Below are 20,295 nucleotides of genomic sequence, written 5' to 3'. Positions count from 1 at the left end.
TTACCAGAATCATTCCCAGCATTTGCATTTTGTTCCCAGCTTGCACCGCCAATGTGCCATTCTACCATGGGTCTCTTCCATTTCCGGTGATAAGAAAATTCGTCCATTACGTTGTCTTCAACAAGGTAATCCACATCATCCAAGTCCGAGTATGCCATTCTACAGACCCCCTCCAAACGATCGTTGTGAATTGCCTTATGCTGGCATGAAGAGTTTCAATGATCTCTGAATCAAAAGTAATTCTTTTTGCCACTTAAGGCAATACTCTACGATCACCTTCCTCCAGGATGTTTCGTCGTGGTATCATGGCAACTCAACTCTTCGCTACGTTGGCAATCGATTACCACCTTCTTAAGCGTGAAATTGTGGTCTACCTAGTGAACCTTCGTCATCTGCTTCACTCCATTCCTATGGATGTGTGCTTCGCCTCTCAGCTCGAGAGATGGTTCTATGTCTCATTCGGGAGTTAATCCTGAGTTGTTCGATCTTCGAGAAGACCGATCCTTCCAGAGTTTTCCTTTCCTCTTCTTGCCATGATTAGCTGGAGTTCTCAGAGCAAGACGTCAAGACAAAGATGGTGTTCAATCAACGTTCATTTGAAGTGCACCCTGGATCGTGAAGGTTATACTAGTTTGCGTTTCCTCTTCACCTTACCCTACGCTTGAATCTCGAGACGAGATTCTTGTTTAGTGGGGGTGAGTTGTCACATCCCTAGCTTCTGGTAATGCTCTGAGCTAGCTAGTCATGTGTTGCATCATGTTTAAATTTTGCCTAAAATTGAAATGGGGATGTTCAAACCCTAGCATTAAATCAACTCAACTAGGGTGAGTTAAAATCTTTTCAATAAACCCAAAAGGCCCCTAAGAAAAGTTCATGATTCTGGTTAAGGTGGAAACCTCTGCCAAAAATGATGAATATATCCTTAGGTCATTTTTGGATTTTTGAATTAAATCATATTGTATTTGACTTTGGGCATTTAAATACTATTAATAATTTAAATGCTCAAATAAATGTTGGAAATTGATAAGGGTCACTGGAATAATTCAGAAAGCACCCATAATTATTTCCAGGATTTTATAAAATGATTTGATATTAAAACAAATCAAAAACAAAACTACAGAAATAGAAAAGATAAAACAAAATAGAAAAAAAGGGGAGAGAGGCCACCTGGGCCGCTTACCTTCTTACCTGCCTGGCCCAGCTTCTCCTGCGGCCCAGCCCAGCCCACCTCCTCCTCCTTTGTCCTCTTCCTCCTCTGCCAGGAGGACGAGCAGAGGCGAGGCGTGGCGCTCGCCGACGCTGCCTCGGCCACCTCCTGCTTCCCCCCCTAGCCACCTCCTGCTTCCTCCTTGGCCTCCCCAGCGATGCCCCGGACGAAGCCACGCAGCTGCCCCGCACCGCTCTCACTCTCCCTCGCCCTCCCCTTCCTCCCCTGCTCTCTCTCCCTCTCACCCGAGCACCACCGCCGCCACCGACGCCGATTGCCGTAGCCACCGTGCTCCTCTCGCCTCCCCGACGCCTCCCAGAGCTCCGCAAGTCCTCCCACGTCCTCTTCATCGTCTCACGCGACCAGAAGAGCCCCGGAACACCGCCCCCGACGTTTTCCCCCTCGCCGGCCGCCGAGGATCTTCTCCGTCGAATTCGGCCACTCCGGCGCGCCCCCGAGCTCGCTGACCCTCCCTGCGCGATCCCTGTGAGCTCCGGCCACCCCCGCACCTCCCGATGGCCCCCCTAGATGCGCACGGGCACGGGCTACCCTCTGGTGCCCTTGGCTTGGCCCAAAACCCCTCGCAGCGCCACTCCGGCGAGCTCCCGCCGCAGTTTTGGTCGTCGCCGGCCGAACTCCGGCGAAGTCGACGTGGCTTAGTTAATTAGTCACTAAACCCCCACCTACTGACGCTGACAAGTGGGCCCCAGGGCTTAGTCAAAGCTAACTAGCCCGGGTCAACGCGGGATTAGTCCCTGTGTCACTGACGTGTGGACCCCACACGTCAGGTTTGACCTGGGGCGCTCGGTTGACCCTGCTGACGTCACTATTACGTCATGCTGACGCAGTATTTGTTCTGGAATTTAAATAAATCCTAAATGATTTATAAATTTCAGAAAATGCCCTAAACTTCAATAAATCATAGAAAATTAACCGTAACTCCAAATTAAATAAATTATATATGAAAAATTATCAGAAAAATTCAAGGAATCCATCTGTACCATTTTCATGCATGTTAGAACAACTTATCACTACTGTTTAGGACAAATGAAGTGAATGGCATTTGAATAATCACATATGGAGTTTGAATTTGAATCTTGTATTCAAACCAACTTCATTTAATCTGTTGCTAGTTGCATTAGCTCAAAACACATTCATTTTGCCATGTCATGATCATGCATCATATTGTGCATTGCATTGATTGTGTTTCTCCTGTGTTGCCGGTAATTGTCCCCTCTCGATAGACGTGTACCGACGATGTGATTGTTGACACTGATGAAGACTCAATGTTATCTTCAGAAGTGCCAGGCAAGCAAAACCCCCTTGTTCATTCCGATATAATCCCACTCTCTCGCTCCTGCCTCTTTTACTGCATTAGGACAACATCGATTCATCTGTTACTTGCTGCGGTAGCTGAACCCTTTATCCTCTGCATGACCTGTCATTCCACAGTAATTAGATGAAACCCACTAGCATGAGTAGGAGTTGTTTGAGCCCTGATGTGCCTACTCATTCATGTTTGTTTGTCATGCCTGCTATTGCTTAGAGTTGAGTCAGGTCTGATTCATCGGGGATGAATCAGAGGCGTGTGAACCTGTCCTACTGTGTGTGAGCTAAGTGTTTGAACACGATTTGGTAAAGGTAGCGGTGAGAGGCCATGTAGGAGTACATGGTGGGTTGTCTCATTGCAGCCGTCCTCAGGAACTGAGTTCTGTGTTTGTGATCCATGATTCAGCTACTACCACGCATTGGGCCCGAAACCAATGGACCCTCTCGGCTTCTTGATCACCCTTGTCCTTTGTCCAGGAGTTGCAAGTAGTTTCTGGTGTTTGTAGTATGCTGGAGGCCGTGGGCAGTGCTGACCGTAGGGGTGGGCTGTGATGCGGTAGGCACGTGGCACGGTGTATCGGGCGCCCGTTTGGTGTCTCGGGAACCCTGTTCACATCGTTTGGGGCTGTGAGCGAAACTCCGGTCGGATCTCCTCATGGATGGAACCCGAATAGGCGATAAACCTGGACTAGAGACTTAGGTGATTAGGTAGGTCGTGGCCGACACCCACGTTGGGCTTCCGCTTGAAGGTTGCCGAGTACATGTCGTGTAAACGGCGGTAAGTGGTGAGAGCGTGTGTGAAGAAGTACACCCCTGCAGGGTTAACCTAATCTATTCGAATAGCCGTGTCCATGGAAAAGGACTTCTGGGTTGCTTATATCAGTTCATAGACAAGTGAAAGTGGATACTCTAAAATACGCAAGATAAGCGTGAGTGCTATGGATGGCGTTCTCGTAGGGAGACGGGAGCGGATCCATAGTGGTGTATTGATATGGTGGATATGTGGACTCGTGTGCGCCACCTCAAAAGAGTTACTTGCAGTCGTAGTTCAGGATAGCCACCGAGTCAAAGCTGGCTTGCTGCAGTTAAACCCCACCATCCCCTTGTTGATAATGATGCATATGTAGATAGATCTGATGTAAGTCTTGCTGGGTACATTTGTACTCACGTTTGCCTATTTTATGTTTTTGCAGAGAGACTTCGGTCTCACTAGTAGTTTCGTGTGGACTTCGACGTTTAGCTTGATACCTCAGCTACGATCTTGTGCCCTCGGCAGGATCTGGTAGATAGTCAGGCTTCTCAGCCTTTTTCATTTATAGATGTCTGTACTCAGACATGATAGCTTCCGCTTGTGCTTTGACTTGTATGCTCTGAGTGTTGGGTCATGAGACCCATGTTTGTAATATCTCGCTCCTCGGAGCCTATTGAATAAATTACTTGAGTCGTAGAGTCATTTTGTGATGCCATGTTGTATTGCACATATCGAGCATATTGTGTGTATGTTATTGTAATGCTTGGTATGTGTGGGATCTGACCATCTAGTTGTTTATCTTTAGTAGCCTCTCTTACCGGGAAATGTCTCCTAGTGTTTCACTGAGCCATGGTAGCTTGCTACTGCTCCGGAACACTTAGGCTGGCCGGCATGTGTCCTTCTTCGTTCCTGTGTCTGTCCCTTCGGGGAAATGTCACGCGGTGAATACCGGAGTCCTGTTAGCCCGCTACAGCCCGGTTCACCGGAGTCCTGCTAGCCCAGTGCTACAGCCTGGATTCACTCGCTGATGACCGACACGTTCGATGCTGGGTCATGGATGCCTGTCCCTGTAAGTCTGTGCCGCTTTGGGTTTACGACTAGCCATGTCAGCCCGGGCTCCTTATCATATGGATGCTAGCGACACTGTCATATACGTGTGCCAAAAGGCGCAAACGGTCCCGGGCAAAGGTAAGGCGACACCCGTGGGAATACCGTGCGTGAGGCCGCAAAGTGATATGAGGTGTTACATGCTAGATCGATGTGGCATTGAGTCGGGGTCCTGACAGCAACCCTCCCAGCTAAGTTGGGGCTCCTGAGTACTCTCTCCAAGGGGTACGCTGAGACGACTTTGATGGGATGGCCTTGGAAGTAGTGGCGTAGCTTGCGTGAGGCCACTAGCAGCGCGAGGATGAGTTTTTGAGGCATGGGATACCGTGCCCTCGCATCCCGTAGCACTGTGATGACGAAGTAGACGGGATGCTCGATGAGGTTGAGGGTTCTCGTGCGGCTTGCGTCCTCCAGAGGTCGAGGCGTCTCTTGAGACGATAGAGCCCCCAGTGCTTGGTCACCTGAAGAGGCCTCTCCTGCCCCGGGTGTGTTCTCCTGCTGCGGCTGTTCCTTTCCAGCTGCGGTTGCGGCCTTCGCGAGGCCCTCCTGGCTCTGCTTGGCTTCAGTTTGGACGAACGATGCGGCCTTGGCATAGCGCTCCTCCCTGACCACCACATGGGTTGCGCTAGCGGAGTAGGGGGTGGCCGCAAGGTAGAGCACTAGGGGCTCCCGAGGCGCAGAGCTACCATCTGGTGGGCTGGTAAAGTACCTCTTGAGGTCTTGGAATGCCTTGTATGCCTCTTCAGTCCATTCGAGGGGGCCCTTTTTCTTCATTAGCTTGAAGAAGGGCAGCGGTCGTTCCCCTAGCTTGGAGATGAAGAGCCCCAGCGCAGTTACATGCCCGGTGAGCTTCTGCATTTCTCTGAGGGTCCTTGGCGGGCTCATGTCTTCGACTGCCTTGACCTTCTATGGGTTGTCCTCGATGCCCCTGTGGGACACGAGGAAACCCAGGAGCTTGCTCGAGGGGACTCCAAACACGCACTTCTCCGGGTTGAGCCGTAGGTCCACTTCGTTGAGGCTCACAAAGGTTTCTTCTAGGTCCTGCATCAGGGTTCTTGCCTCACGAGACTTCACCACAATGTCATCGACGTAAGCTTCAACGTACCTCCCGATCTGCCGGCCTAAGGCGATGTGCATCGGCCGTTGAGAGGTCACGCCTGCGTTGCGCAACCCAAATTGCATGCACATATAGCAGTACACTCCACGAAAGCCATCTTCTCCATGTCTTCTACCGCCATCTTGATCTGGTGATAGTCTGAGAAGGCATCTAGGAAGCACAATAGGTCACACTTTGCGATGGAGTCGACTATCTGGTCAATGCGGGGGAGCGGAAATGGATCCTACGGGCAGGCCTTGTTGAGGTTGGTGAAGTCGGCACACATGCGCTCCTTTCCTCCATTTTTTTGGCACAATGACCGGATTAGCCAGCCAATCAGGGTAGCGGACCTCGCGGATAACTCCTGCCACCTCTAGCTTCCGGGTCTCTTGAAAGATGAAAGCCTGTCTCTCAGTGGACTGCCGCCTCGTGTTCTGCTTCACGGGGCGCACATTGGGGCACACGTTGAGGTGATGCTCAATCACTTTCCTTGGGACCCCTGCTAACTGATCAGGTTCCCACGCGAACTCCTTATTGTTCGCACGCAGGAACCTTACCAGGGCCTCCTCCTGCTCAGGCTCGAGGTTGGCCCCTATGGTGAAGGTGGCGCCAGTGGACCCGTCCTCGTCGACTGGTACCTTCTTGGTTTCCGCCTTGTCTTGGGTGAATAACTGCTTCTTTTCAGCCGGTGCGGCCCCCTTGGGCTCAAGGGCATCAGTGCTAGTGGGCTGTGCCACCGCGGCCGCCCTAAAAACAAGCTGGAGCACCTGCAGCACATCCCTTGTGTCTCCTGAGACGGTGAGGACGCTGCTGCTCCCAGGCAGCTTCATGAGGTTGTACGTCGGGTGAGTTGCTGCCATGAACTGAGCCAAAGCCGGATAGCTAGGGATGGCGTTGTAGGGGAGGCCAATGGGGGCGATGTCGAAGTCGATCAGCTCCGTGCGGAAGTTGTCGTAGGTGCCGAAGGTCACTGGGAGGCGGATCTGTCCCAAGGAGGCGGTGGAACCGGCTCCGACACCCGAGAAAGGCCTGCTAGGTTGGAGCCGCTCTAGCGGCACGTGGAGGAGGCTGAAGGACTCCACCGAGAGCACGTTGAGGCCGGCACCACCGTCGATGAGGGTCCTGGTGACGGCCACTTGGCAGATGGTGGGGGTGCACACCATCGGGAACACGCGCGAACTGATGGGGTTGAAGGGGTGGTCCTCCGAGTCGAAAGTTAGATCGGCCTCGGGCGCCACCCATCCTGGGGGGGCTTCTCGGCGCTTGGAGGCGGTGCTGATCCGGTGGGTGAACGGCTTGACGTGGTGGCTCGAGGGTGGTGCCTGGGAGCCACCCAGGAGGGCTGCGATCACGGGCGGCACTGGTGCAGCGAAATGGGCGAGGAAGAGGTCGCGCAGCTCCTCCCAAGAGGTGACAGAAGCCGTCGGTAGGTGGAGGAGCCACGCGCGTGGGACACCAGTGAGGGCCATGGGTAACCAGTTGGCCATCAGCCGGTGGTCGCCCCCGGCTTTGAGGACAGCCTCTTCGTACGCCAACAGGAAAATCATCGGGTCTGTCGCACCATTGTAGCGCAGCGGCATCTCGGGCTTGAACTTGTGCAGCCACTGCACCTGTCGCAGGGTGGGGGCCAAGCCCCGGAGCCCCCTGGCCCCAGTGCCGGCATCCGCTGCTGGAGCGGGAGGCGCGTTGTCCGCCATGAGGGCGGGATGCGATGTTGGGGAAGAGCGGGTCGTCAGGACGGAGAATTCTGGTGCACCCCTACCTGGCTCGCCAAATGTCGGATTTCGGGTTCTGGCAGACCCTTGAGTTCGAACACTGCGATGCGCGTGGAGATCTCTCCCCTACCGATCTACGTCCAACCTCCTTGCATGATCTAAGCTGGAAACAACAAACAACACAAGGGACGCGAGGTTTATACTGGTTCGGGCCACCATTGTGGTGTAATACCCTACTCCAGTGCATGGTGTGGTGTATTGCCTCAGGGGCTGATGATGAACAGTACAAGGGAAGAACAGCCTCGCGAGAGGTGTTCTCGAGCTGGTGCAATGAACTTCTTGGATGAGTTCAGTCGCCTCTCTCTCTCTGCTAGGGCCCTATCAGATCTCTAGATGTCCCTGCCCTTGGGTGTCCCCCTTCCTCTGTGGTGGCTAGCTCTATTTATAGAGGCCCTGGACCTCTCCCCAAATAATGAGCGGGAAGGGCACCAACAATTGGCCATTTTGAAGGGGAACATCTAGGACAAGTTATCCTGACCAAAGGTGGTCTTCGGCTGCCAAAACTACTGGTGATGACGCCGTCTTGGGCTCCACGGTGACCTCCGTCCTGTCGCTCAGCTGGTCTTGGTCTCGTTGCACCGAAATGGCAACCTTTGCCCAATGCCTTGGCCTGTGCTTGCCCCCTTTGCACCAAAGGGGAAGAAGGGACACAGCGCAGACCGGCGCCCGCCTGGTCTCGATCGTCATGGCTTGCGTCACGGGCTCCTCATGAGGTACCCCTCCCTTGATCTCCGCCACCTCGCGAGCCCGCCTGATGAGGCTGCCTCTGAGGAAGCTTTCTGTTGTCCGCCCCGCGAGGCTCGGCCCCTCGCGAGGGTCTTGAGCTTGAGCTGATGAAGATGGGCCACGCTGGGCCCCCACTTGAGGCACGCCGCAGGCCGCAGGCAGGCAAGTCTGGGGACCCCCGTTCCCAGAACGCCGACATAGACGATAGCCAATCCAGGCGTGTCTGCTGGAGTCTGGTCACATGCATGGACGAACTGATCTTCCTTGTTATGCAGGGATCGTCCAGGCAACAACGTTTGTAAAAACTTCTCTAGTACTATCGCTTGTCTCTCTCTTCTATTAACTCACCCGACTTGTGGGGCCGGGGAGTGTGCCTATGGTTGGTTATCAACTGCGGTCCCAGATGTGTGTGCAAATGCAATATGAAGGGCGTTCCATTCAGAGAGCGGCGTGCCAGACCAACCGACTGTCTGGGGTGCGACGCGAACGCGACGGGCATGCTATATACTCCGTACATGTGTAACACCATTTTCTTGAGGGTTTTCTCCATGGCGCAATCCATGGATACAAAATTAGTATACTGTACTATTTAAAAGTCGAGGGCGGGGCTTTTCCCGCACGGTAGGCGGGGCAGTTCCGCCTAGTCGGTTCGACAGAGATGCGAGAAGATGAGGGAGTAGGCTGCTACAAACAAAGGGTTGTGTGATTTGACAACGAGTTACTACTAGATAGGTGGGGCCCCGTGATTTGACTTGCTATTATCATTTTAACTACAGCGCAACGACCGGCATGTGTCTCCCGACTCCTTACCACCTCCATGGTATACAAGTGCCTCTCCCAATGCTCCACCATGTAGATACTGGCTCTTGCATGAGAGCCCACTCCTCCACTTTTGCCTTGACTTTTTCCTCCACATATGCAAAAATGCCATGTAAGAGGGCTTATATCCCACTATTCTACTTTCTCGTACATGTGCTAAGCCTGCCGCATAGGCATAAAGTCCGACATGGCAAGTCAATTAAGAAGAGAGAGGCTAGTTTGGTGACCCCATGAAGAAATGGTGCTAAGGGCATGTACCTTGGTGAAAATTCAATTTTCAGTCTATAGCTAATTAAATGAAGCAACTTAGCAACAAAAAACCAAGGCCTATGCATTGGGGACTTGAGTTGCTAAGCCATTTAATGCCCTTGGCACCTCATCTAAGCACCATTTCATTGGGAGGTCACTCCTTGGAAAATGAAATAAATACTACGAAGAAAGAGATAGAGAGAAGGAAAAAATACTCTTATAGCCAACCTTATAACTAACCTTGTTGTATGAGTGACTAAGTGATGACTATGTATGACATGCCAATATCAAATAGCCGAACGCACCATGTTAAATCTCCAAGGGCGCGATCGCGCGAGCGAGGCGACGGTCATGGTAGGCGTGACCATGATATGGGCTGCTGGCAGCCCTTGGATCTGAGATCGAACGGTCACATGCTAAGTTACTGAAAATTTTCAGAATAACCCTCCAGGATAGGATATTCACCCATAGGTCTAGAATCACACCATGCAACCGTTTGATCTCAGATCTAAGGGCTCTCGGAAGTTTTTATCATGGGAGAATGGAAAGCTTCATATCACCTGTAATTTTCCCGACGCTTGACATGACATCGAAAGCCATTTAATTGGGCATCGAGTAGACAAGACATCTAATTGGGCATCCATAGTACTATGCATGAATCCATTTATCCACCAGGCAAGCCACTACCCTCCCGTTCGCAAGCCCCACTCAACATTTTTACAATCGAAAAACCGCTGGCAGTTTGTTCCTACTCGTCCTCGGACGTCCTTTAACAGTCCGGCATTTTGCTCCTAGTTGTCTCGTCCTTTCACATTACGACAGTTCCAATAATCCTAACTCTCCTCCCAAATCGATGGCGTCCCAAATCTCCATGATCGGCAGTGTGTACAAGCTTAGAACCATCACCAGCGATGAGTTCGACGTCATCTACACCTGTTCTTCCGTGACGGTGTAAGGATGCCTTGCTCGCTTCAGACGCATGTTCCAAAACTTAAATGATGAGTGGGTCGCTGGGCTTGATGTTGAGTACACCACAACCCTGGACAAAGATAAGAATCTAAAGGAGGAAGAGAAGATGAAGCCCGCTGTGATCCATGTTTGCGTGCATGACTTATGCTTGGTCTACCACATATGCCATGTTGACGTTGAGTGCGAGGAATTTAAGAACTTCCTCAAGGGCAGTCAAGTCAAATTCATTATTGTAAACTTCCTGAAAGACAGAAGAGTCCTGGATCGGATAGGCCTCATTGTAGGCAACCCCTTAGACCTCCAGAAGAATGGGCTGGTGCCCTCCCCTAATCAGCCTTCAATGCTGACCCTGGAAGGAGTCATGGTTCATCCTTCGGAAAGTAAACTAAAGAAACCTCTGCACACATTTCATCGTGCATGGCAGTGGAATGTACTAGATATAGACCACATCCACCACGCTGCAATGGATGTCTATCTTTGTTTCAATATCTACAAGGGTTGGATGAAGAGCAAGACCCAAGTGTGCGGTTCAAGCAAAGAAGTATCGGCCAAGAGGAAGAGGGACAAGGACGAAGTCAAGGACGTGGACGAGGACTCCGAGTAAGGTGGCCGTATCGTTGCTCATGGTGGTTCTAATGCAGTGTCTACCGGATTAGTTGCTTAGTTTAATTTTAGGTGTTCTTAGTTTTATTTGAGGGGTGTGTTGTGCTGACCCCCAGCATAACTATGTTATGTTTCTTCGCGTTACTTTAACTATTCAGTACATACATACTAGTATTTCTTACACCTCATCTTTTAGTTGGTATAGTACTACCACTTGTTTTTCACATTATATACGTACAATATATATGGCCAACATCATATAGCAAGCAGTTTAGTTGTTAGAGAATTTCAGGGTGCTTAGTTTTGTCAAAGAATTTCAGGGTGATTACTTTTATTTGAGGGGTGTGTTGTGCTAGACACCATTATTGTGACTCAAATCTCTTTTGCCATGTTATAATGATATAAATACTGATGGACCAACATGCCGGCTCTCCCTCTATCTCACTACAGTAAAATAAAGTGTGGGGCCTACTTGATCCCAATAGCATTCTTATTTTCCTGTAAATTATTCGTTTGGTTACTCCCGACAAGCGGGGCCACATTTATCATTGTGAGAATCAGCTTATTTTTGTCATATAACATGGTCAACGGGTTAGACATGAAAATAACAATGTCTAATGACATTTTTGTGCAAACATCTAACTTAATGATGGTATTTTTTAGATATCTAATTGCACTTTTGAGTAGGCATCTCACGGGTCGATTGCGTTTTTGATTAGTTGTAACTTCTAATGGAAAAACTAAGTAGTGATACACAACTACTGTCATAAATAATAAGAACCCTAGAATTAAATAGGTCTGCTAATTTCTTTAATAGAATTTAGAACCCCATTTAAGAACGTACTAGGTTTTTAATAGCACTATATGCATAATTTGGCGACAAGCGCTCTATTTATGTACCACATTTCTTCTTTAATTTCATCTTGTTAATTTTGCTCCATGGCGCAATCCATCGATACTACTACCGTACAAAAGTATACATTTTTAAAAGGCTAGAGGGTGGGGCAGTCTAGTTTGGTCGGTTCCAAGAGAGGTGTGGGCCTTTGTGATTTGACGGCTCATTACTGCTGGAAGGCGGGGCCTTATGATTTGACTGCTTGTATAAATGTTCCTATGACCTGAGGAGGAGCAAAGAACCGTGCGATATACTCAAGTTTTCCACTGGAGTACGATGGAGGAGCACGAAACACGACAACATAGTGCCATATGGTGATAAAAAATGATCTAATTTGCTAATCATCTCATTGTTAGCATTGTTCTATTCATGCCTCCTAGAGAACGTGACATGTGCGGCAAAACACCCGAAGCAAAAGAAGAAACAAAGGAGCAAAATAAGAAGGAAGATTATCACCCAAAAAAAGACACACACACAAGTCTGGGGCGCTACTCTCTACTACATGAAGGATTGCTGGCACCGGAGTTGTAACTGCTTCTTCATCGCCTCCATGACCTCCATCTCCTACGCATCTCCTCTGCCATCTTCTTCATTCTGTCCATGACGCGGTATTTCTCGACGCGAGCCTTCATCATCTGTTCCACGGCCGCATTACGTACCTTGACAGCAGCCGGGTGCTCGATGCGGAGCTTCGCCAACTCCTACTTCTGTTCATGACGAGGGTTTGCAGCATCTTCATCGAGGAACTACTATTCTCATGCAGCTTCTTCCAGCTGGCATTCTCCTCCTTCAGCAGGTCAGGCTCATGGAAGAGCTTCGCCTTGTCCTCTTGAAGTTAAAGGATTTCGCAGGTCACCTTCTTCTCCGAGGCAATGCTCTTCTTCAGTAGCATCACCAAGTCAGTAGTCAACTCCCCCTGCTCATTGAGCTTAGCGGGAATGTCGTTGAGGCTCTCCTTTAGCAGCTCCATGAAGTCGTGGATGAACTCCTTCTGCTTATTGAGGTCCTTATTGAGCTGATCGGGCATGTCTGCATGTTCTCCTCCGCGGCTAGGGCGCTCCTAGGAGCCATCGCCTGCCCGTGAGAGATCTTTCGAGGTCACTGCGAGGCGGCGAGCCCTTTTTTTTCGAATCCTTGGTTGCCACGAGTAGTTCTGGACCTAGAGCTCGGCACACCGGCCATGGCTAGGATGGACGAAGAAGAAGGACTTATGAGGAGGAAGGTAAAGTAATTTTCAGTTAGGTAGTTCCCCTTTTTATGACCTAAGTACCAGCACTAGTACTAAAACCTGCATAGTAGGAACACATTCAGGTTTGGTACGTACTAGCTGGTGTGAGCAGGCTTGCACTTAATTGTAGCACTAGTACTTTGGAATGCGATGGGAACAAGGTAAAGATTAATTGATCGTTTTGGTTTCGAGGCTCGAAAGGGCTCCCGATCAGTTTAGTGGACCATAAATTTTGAAGTACTCCCTCCATCTCAGTTTAAGGCTTCCATGTGTATCTAGGTCGTCAATGTAACTTATATAAAGTAAATTGTTTAACGTAAAAAATATATGATTAAAAATAGAACATTTGAAGTTCAAATGCGGCCGCACAAGTCAGTGATGTAACAGGTCCTACATGTCAGAACAAGCCAATGCGTGTCCCTTCGGCGAGACGCGGGTCCGACTGACCGTAAAGTATTACGCGATGGAGGCTTCGATTGATTGTCACGACCAAGCATTCTAAAACTAGTGATAAGTCAATTACCATCTTTTTCGAAACGACCAAGTATTTTCACAGGAATACAATACATATAGATGGAGTGATTTTCAAGGTTGCAAACCGACATGGCGTTGCAAGTTCACTACAGCAGCAACCGACTATTAGGTCACTGCATCGTTGGCGGGGAAGGAGGGTAGCTCACCTCGCCTATGATGCATGCCCAGCGGCGCCACAACAACTGGTCCCGGGATTTGGCTTCTCCCACCGCCCATTTGAACAGTTGCACCGACTGCTCATGCCATTGCGCAGGCATGCATGTTCTATCCTCCGCAATCGACTCCGTGAATATGATCTCTGCCATTAGCCCTAGCTCGAAATCAACGCGACGCAGCCAGATGCTGACATCCCTTAGCATCTCTCCCCTGAGATCGACTTGCGCCTCCGCCTTGTGCTGCGCCAGGCGCAGCTCCTTGGAACTTCTCTCCAATCAATGCGACGATTCCTCAATCCGATTTGCCCTTGCTGTCCACCACCTGAAACACAACCCTGGCATGTCCTCCGGTGCCACCGATCTGTGATTCCAGAGCAATGGACCCCCTCTAAAACACGTGTGGGTTTCGCTCAAAGGTGGCAGTGCTGCGGGCCACAACGAGAGGGCAGCCCGCGGGATCCTGGGATCTAAGGGATTATCCATCGTGGGATCCTCCATGGCGGGATCCGGTGGGCGAGGCGGAGAGGCGAGCCTAGGCACTGGAAGAGCCCTACGAGGCTGCGATAAAGATAGTACTACTCCACTCCATCCATATTTAAATACAAAGGCTACCAACATTAGCCCTGGCAAAAATTGATCATGCTGCCTGCATCCTGGTTTATTGACCCCCTTTTTTGTGCCACTTTTTATGACATGCGTAAATTTTATGTTACTTAAAAATATGTTAAAAAATTGGCACAAAATGCGTAGGAGACCAATGGAAGTAGCAACCCATTATTTAACTACTCGCATGCACGTAGTGGAGTAGTAATGTCTTTCTTCCTCGCTCACGTGCACTCAGTTTGCATGTGCCATATTAATTGACCATCAATGAAGTGAAGGACTTTAGACGCGTCAAAGTATCACATGGGGTGGATGGATCTTCGTACAAAAATGCGTCCCCCATGTACCTGCATGTGCGTGCGAGGGAATGAGTGCGTGTGTGGCGTGCGTGCACATCTTCGCTTCATGCATGTACCGCTAGTGTGCCTCAGAGAGGATGAGTACATTCTTCTGGAACTAGCAGCACGTCACTTTGATCAATCCGCACAAGGAGGTCGCGACAACGCCTCCACATGCATGTGCCACGTGGCTTCATGAACTGTAAGAGAGACACCGTGTAGTGTGTCATTGGAATTCTAATTTACGTGTTTTGCACATACTCGAAGTACTAGTAAGGTACGCGTGCATTGCACGCATCAGATTTGGCAACCAAATTATGATCAAATACCACACTATAGCATGTAAGCTTTGAGTCATATATTCCTTATGTAGACATTCATTTAATTCTTATAGTTCATCTCATTCAAAATCAATTAGTTTTTATAAAAAAGCAAGGGCCTCTTTGATTCATTGGGTTTGCAAAATGCGGGAATAGGAAAAACATGGGATTAGAGTGGAATGTCTTCTTGAATCCTACATGATTGTGTGAGTGTTTGATTGTGCCTAAACGCGGGATTTGTTCAAAGTAGTTTGAGTGGATGTGATGTTTCCTGTGAAATCTAGTGCAAATGAATCCTATGGAAAAATTTCTATGGTTTACAATCCTACGAATTAAACAACCAAGATACGAAAAATTCCTAAGGATTAGAATCCTCCAAAATTCCTTTGAGAATCCTTTGAATCAAGGAAGCCCTTGATCTATTTTATGATTCATGGAATTGTCCATTGTAAACCATAAAGTAAAAACAAATAATGGCAATTCAACTAGCAAAAAAGTTTGGGCGGTTATGATATGAAAGATTCTAGAACAAAGGAGAAGCACTTGTGTTGTGAGGTTTGTGCATTATCCTTAAGTTCAACCATGGAGTCTACTAGATTGTACATGTGGCAAAATCCAGAGGGGGGCTAGAAGATGGTGTGAGGGGCCAAGTGGAGGGAGACTGTGAAGGAGTGCACAAGTGCGAGATGGATATTTAAAGAGAGGGGGTGAGAACGTGCGCTGCTGCGCGCAGTGGCGGAGCCATGAAAAATAAATGAGCTAGGGGGCCAAGCATTGCTAATCGTTTACAAGGAGGGCCAATTCATCAACTTAAACCATTTTACCAGCAATTGTCTAATGATCACATTCATATTAGCCTCGATATATAGTGATGTTAGGGGGGGCAGGGCCCTTGCTGCCCCCTGTCCTTGCCACTATGCACGCGTCTAAGAGATGAAGCAGAAGGCATGGATGATGAGAGGGGGACGTTGGAAATATAATTAATGTGGATGTATTACCCATGTAATCCTATATAGAGAGGTATAGATTGATCGATGTGGATATGGGAAAGTGGGTGAGACCTCACTAGGTATATAGATTGACCGGTTTGTGTGGAAAACTATGAAAGACCTAGCTATATACACACACACACATAGAGGAACATCGATTGTTGCGCATGCACGTGAGAGATAAAGAATGCCCGGTTTGATTGAGAGGGGGAGGTGTGTGTGTGTGTGTGTGTGTGTGTGTGTGCATGCATGGGATTCCAACCTAAAGAAAAAGATTGCATGTGTGTGATGGATAATGCCAACTAGTTGTGTGTGTGCATGCATGAACGAGAGAAAGTTAGTGATACAACTATAAAGAGAAGACGACCATGTGGGTGCAAAAGACTAGGTGAGGTCATAATCAATGTCAAGTTGAATTCAAAAATTTGAATAAGGCTAGTCATAGTGGGGAGTAACTTAGACTAGTGTCATGCATATGACACTAGTCTATGTTACTTCCTTCATAGTGTAAAGTAATATAGAAGTAGTATCATAGATGATTGCATTTATTACAATGTAGACTAATTCTACTTTGGGTTCCGTTATGTTACAGTAACATATTATGTTACGCCAAACAACTCTCTTCTCATTAACAACATGCCACATAAGCAAATTTGTCTTGAAAAATGTTATGTTACTAGCTAAGTTACTCCCACTATGACCAACCTAAGAGATCATGATGTTTGAAACCCATGCATGCATGAATATAACTGAGATATGCGCGGTGTGGTTTGGAAATGAGCATGTTGTACTGTATACACATTGAACAAGGTCAGACTGATTTGAATTTGAGATACCGATGGTAGACATCGTTTGGCCACATTGCATCCGTGCATGGACACACTATTCTAATTGGGGATGATGGGTGGCTTTCGCATCACATATCTATATCTATACACCTATATATATATATATTATATTTTATATATTTTATATAGTGTGCGGATAACTTTAACTTTGAAAGATGGTCATTGAATGAAGCCAATCCGATGGTGCAGAGATGGAAAATTTGAGCATTACTAGCCATTGGATATCATCTAGATTCCACCAGATTTTGGCACATGTACAATCTTGAGGACTCCATGGTCGAACTTTAGCATAATTCACAAACCTCAAAACACAAGCACTTCTTATTTGTTCTGGAGTCTAACATATTAGAATTTCCCGAATGTTTTTCTACATGATTTTCCATTATTTTTTTACTTTATTCTTTACAACGCACAATTCCATGAATCTTAAAATAGATTAGCTTTCTTATAAAAACTAGATGATTATTTATGAAATGAACTATAAGAATTAAACAAACATCTACATCATGCATATATGACTCAAAGCTTACATGCTATAATGTGGTATTTATTCATAATTTGGTTGCCAAATCTGATGCGTGCAATGCATGTGTACCTTACTAGTCTAAATGGTGTTTGTGTGTGTGTTGTGCGTGTTAAACACATTGTACGTAGTATCATACATGGTTTAGATTCCGAACATCTAGCTAGAGCATACATGTACTATGATTTGAATTCAACATAAAATGGATACATATATTTGAATTTGAAATTGTATGTATATGTAGTTCGTATTTACTTCATCCGTTCAAAAATAGATGACTCGACTTTGTACTAACTTTAGTACAAAGTTAGTACAAATTTGGGTCATCTATTTTGGAATGGATGGAGTATATAGGAATTTACTTCTCCTATATTCATGTCATGTGTTGTGAAGATAATATTCAGATGGTTGTATAAATAACCCGAGTACAATCCCATTCAAACAGGGAAAATGTACTCAAATTTAGTCCATATGCTAGAGAACACATATTTTTTTTATTGTTGAGGGAAGTGCAAATTGTTTTAGTACTGTACACGTTATGGTTGTTGTCCCGATTTTTTTAGTTTTTTTGTTGTATTTGAATGCATTTCCAGTAATATAGTAAAACAAGACATGGCTCTCTCTAGTGATGAGGTGCGAATTGTCATTTTTGGGTACACGTTAAGCTTGTTCTCCCGAAATTTCAAGCCGCGCCTTGTTATGCCAAAATTTCAAGCTAGCATCTCTGTCTATCATGGTGTGAAACTCCCCCCTGTTCAACCCGCGCCTTGTTACCCCGAAATATTTGAGATATATCTTTGTCTCGTCGTGCTCCAAAAACTCCCTCCATCTCAACCCGCGCCTTGCTATCCTGAAATTACAACGCGCGTGAAAACTCACACCTCCTGCGATATCCCAACACGTGAAATGCCCGTGATACCCCTAAACTGAAAGAACCGCCACGCTCAGCTCGGTGGGGGTGCTTCCGTAACTTACCCCACATTTCGTACAAGCACGTCCCTAAGCCATGGTTCCCCACTCGCATCCCATTCGCCCACCCATTCGTACACCGAGGCCGCGAAAACCCGCGAAGCCCCACACCCTCCTCTGTCAGCCACCCAGCCGGAGCCTCTTCCCTGACGACGTCGTCTACAACAACACCTCGACGTCCCTCATCCATCGTACTGGATGAGGATCCGTTGTCAATCTCATAGTCTCGCCGGTTCAGCCACCCCGTCCTCCACCTCCAAGGAGTTGTCCCCACGTTCCCCTCGTCTTTTGCGCCACCTCCATTCCAACACCGCCGTCTCCACCTGCACCACCGAAAGAGCAGCATCATCACCATTTCCTCGGATGAAGCTGAGGCCTAATCTGCGCAACCAAAGAGGTTGTACACTAATCGCCGCATTTTCTTCTTGATTCCATCTCACGGTGTTGCCGGCGCTCGGTCCCGAGCCGACATGGCGCGGCTCCATCCACGGCGGCGTCACCGACCACTTCCTCCATGGTGTCGCTCCCTCGGCGGCTACGTCCACATCAGTAGGAGCTGTTGTTGCTTTAGCTCTTGCTTGCGCTCTGGCTCTGCTCTTGCTCTCGGTACCCTGCCTGGTCTGCTCTTGCTATTGCTCGTGCTACTGCTCTCGCTAGAGACTGTCGGTGGGAAATGTCACCTATGGGATCACAAGAATCCCTACTGCGGTCGCGGGGCGCGGGGTTGAGAGAAGAGCGGGTCTAACAGAGAGCACGCGATTCGATTTTCCAGGTTCGGGCCGCGAGGATGCGTAAAACCCTAGTCCTACTTTGGTGGATGTATTCTGAGTTCTCAAACTATCTACGGGGTGTAACGAGCTCCAAAAAGCCGAATCCCTACCCTCGTCTCCTTGGGCCTCCTTTTATAGAAAAAGGGGTTGCCAAAGTGGCACACAGGAGGTGGAAAGGCCACAGTGTTGTGAGGTTATCCTGGTATTACAGGACAAAGCGCATTAAATGTGAGGCTTAGGTGTCCCTCCACTTTATCGAGGGCGGGGCGAGGCCCGTCCCGTCTGTCGCCGCTCCTCCAAGCTTCGACATGCGCCCTGGCCAGCAATGCATGCGGTGCCATGTAGGTAGCTAGGCAGCTGAGGTGGCGCGGTGGTGGAGTCTCCACGAAGGGCTGCATGTCGCCACACAGGTGCCTGCCCAGCTGGTTGGGTCGACAGTTGCATGCGAACGGCGGCGGAGACTTGGCTGGTATGGGCCTGACGGTGGCCTTGCTGGTGCGCTTGGCGAGGGCCTTGCCGGGTGGCCCGGCAAGGGTCTTTCCATGGCGTGCAGGCGTCCCCGGCAGAAATCTTGCCGGAGGTCTTGTGGGTTTCTTCGGTGAGGATGGCTGCCTTCCTATCCTCATTTGACCTTGACTTTTCTTTGTCTTCACGAAGATCTGCATGCCAGCACAGAGGTGCCTCCCGAGCCCTGTCCAATGCATTTGTCAAGTGTTGGTGGGCTCGAGGGTGGCTCGCTCGGCTGGCGTGGGCGAGTTACCCCAGCAAGGGTCTTGCCGGGGCCGCTGAGGCCGCCCCGGCAAGGGTCCTTACCGGGGAAACCTGCTTTGCACATCTGATCTGTGTGGCCTTGGTCCTTGTCGTTGCTTTGCTTCGTCTTGGGCTTTGATCTTACCTTGGCTTACCTCCCTTGCTCTGCTCGGTGTGGTCACGGGCACGGCTCTAACTACCCATGCACAGGTAAAGGGGTACAAAAATGTGCCCCTAGTTTTGTACACCGACAGGAGCCCCCCGGGCCTGGGCCACACATAAGAGCGACATTGTTGAGTCAGGCCCAAAACAGTGCACGGGCAGGCAGGGCTGTTTTTACCGCGGTAAGGTTTTTCGCACGTTGTGCTTACCATGACCCACGCGCGCGACGCGGGGTGGAGTGGCGTGCGTGATGTGGGTGGCATGCGTGGGGCGGTTTCCACACGCAGGCGTCACATCGTGGTAAATGGGCGGCGTGACCCGCGGCTTCCCACTAGTGGAAAATGGGCCTATTGTCCCGGTTCGTAAGGGCCTTTTGTCCTGGTTCCTGAACCGGGACTAAAGGGTCGGTAATAATGCCCTGCCCTTTAGTCCCGGTTTAGTCCAGAAGCGGGACAGATGGGCCTCCACGTGTCCTGTGCGCTGAGCCCAGGCAGGAGGGCCTTTGGTCCCAGTTGGTGGCACCAACCGGGACCAATAGGCATCCACGCGTCAGCATTTCTTTAGTGGCGGTTTTTGTTTT

Source organism: Triticum aestivum, chromosome 5A, assembly GCF_018294505.1.
Source record: "Triticum aestivum cultivar Chinese Spring chromosome 5A, IWGSC CS RefSeq v2.1, whole genome shotgun sequence".
In the NCBI taxonomy this organism is placed as follows: Eukaryota; Viridiplantae; Streptophyta; class Magnoliopsida; order Poales; family Poaceae; genus Triticum; species Triticum aestivum.
This window is presented reverse-complemented; position numbering follows the sequence as displayed.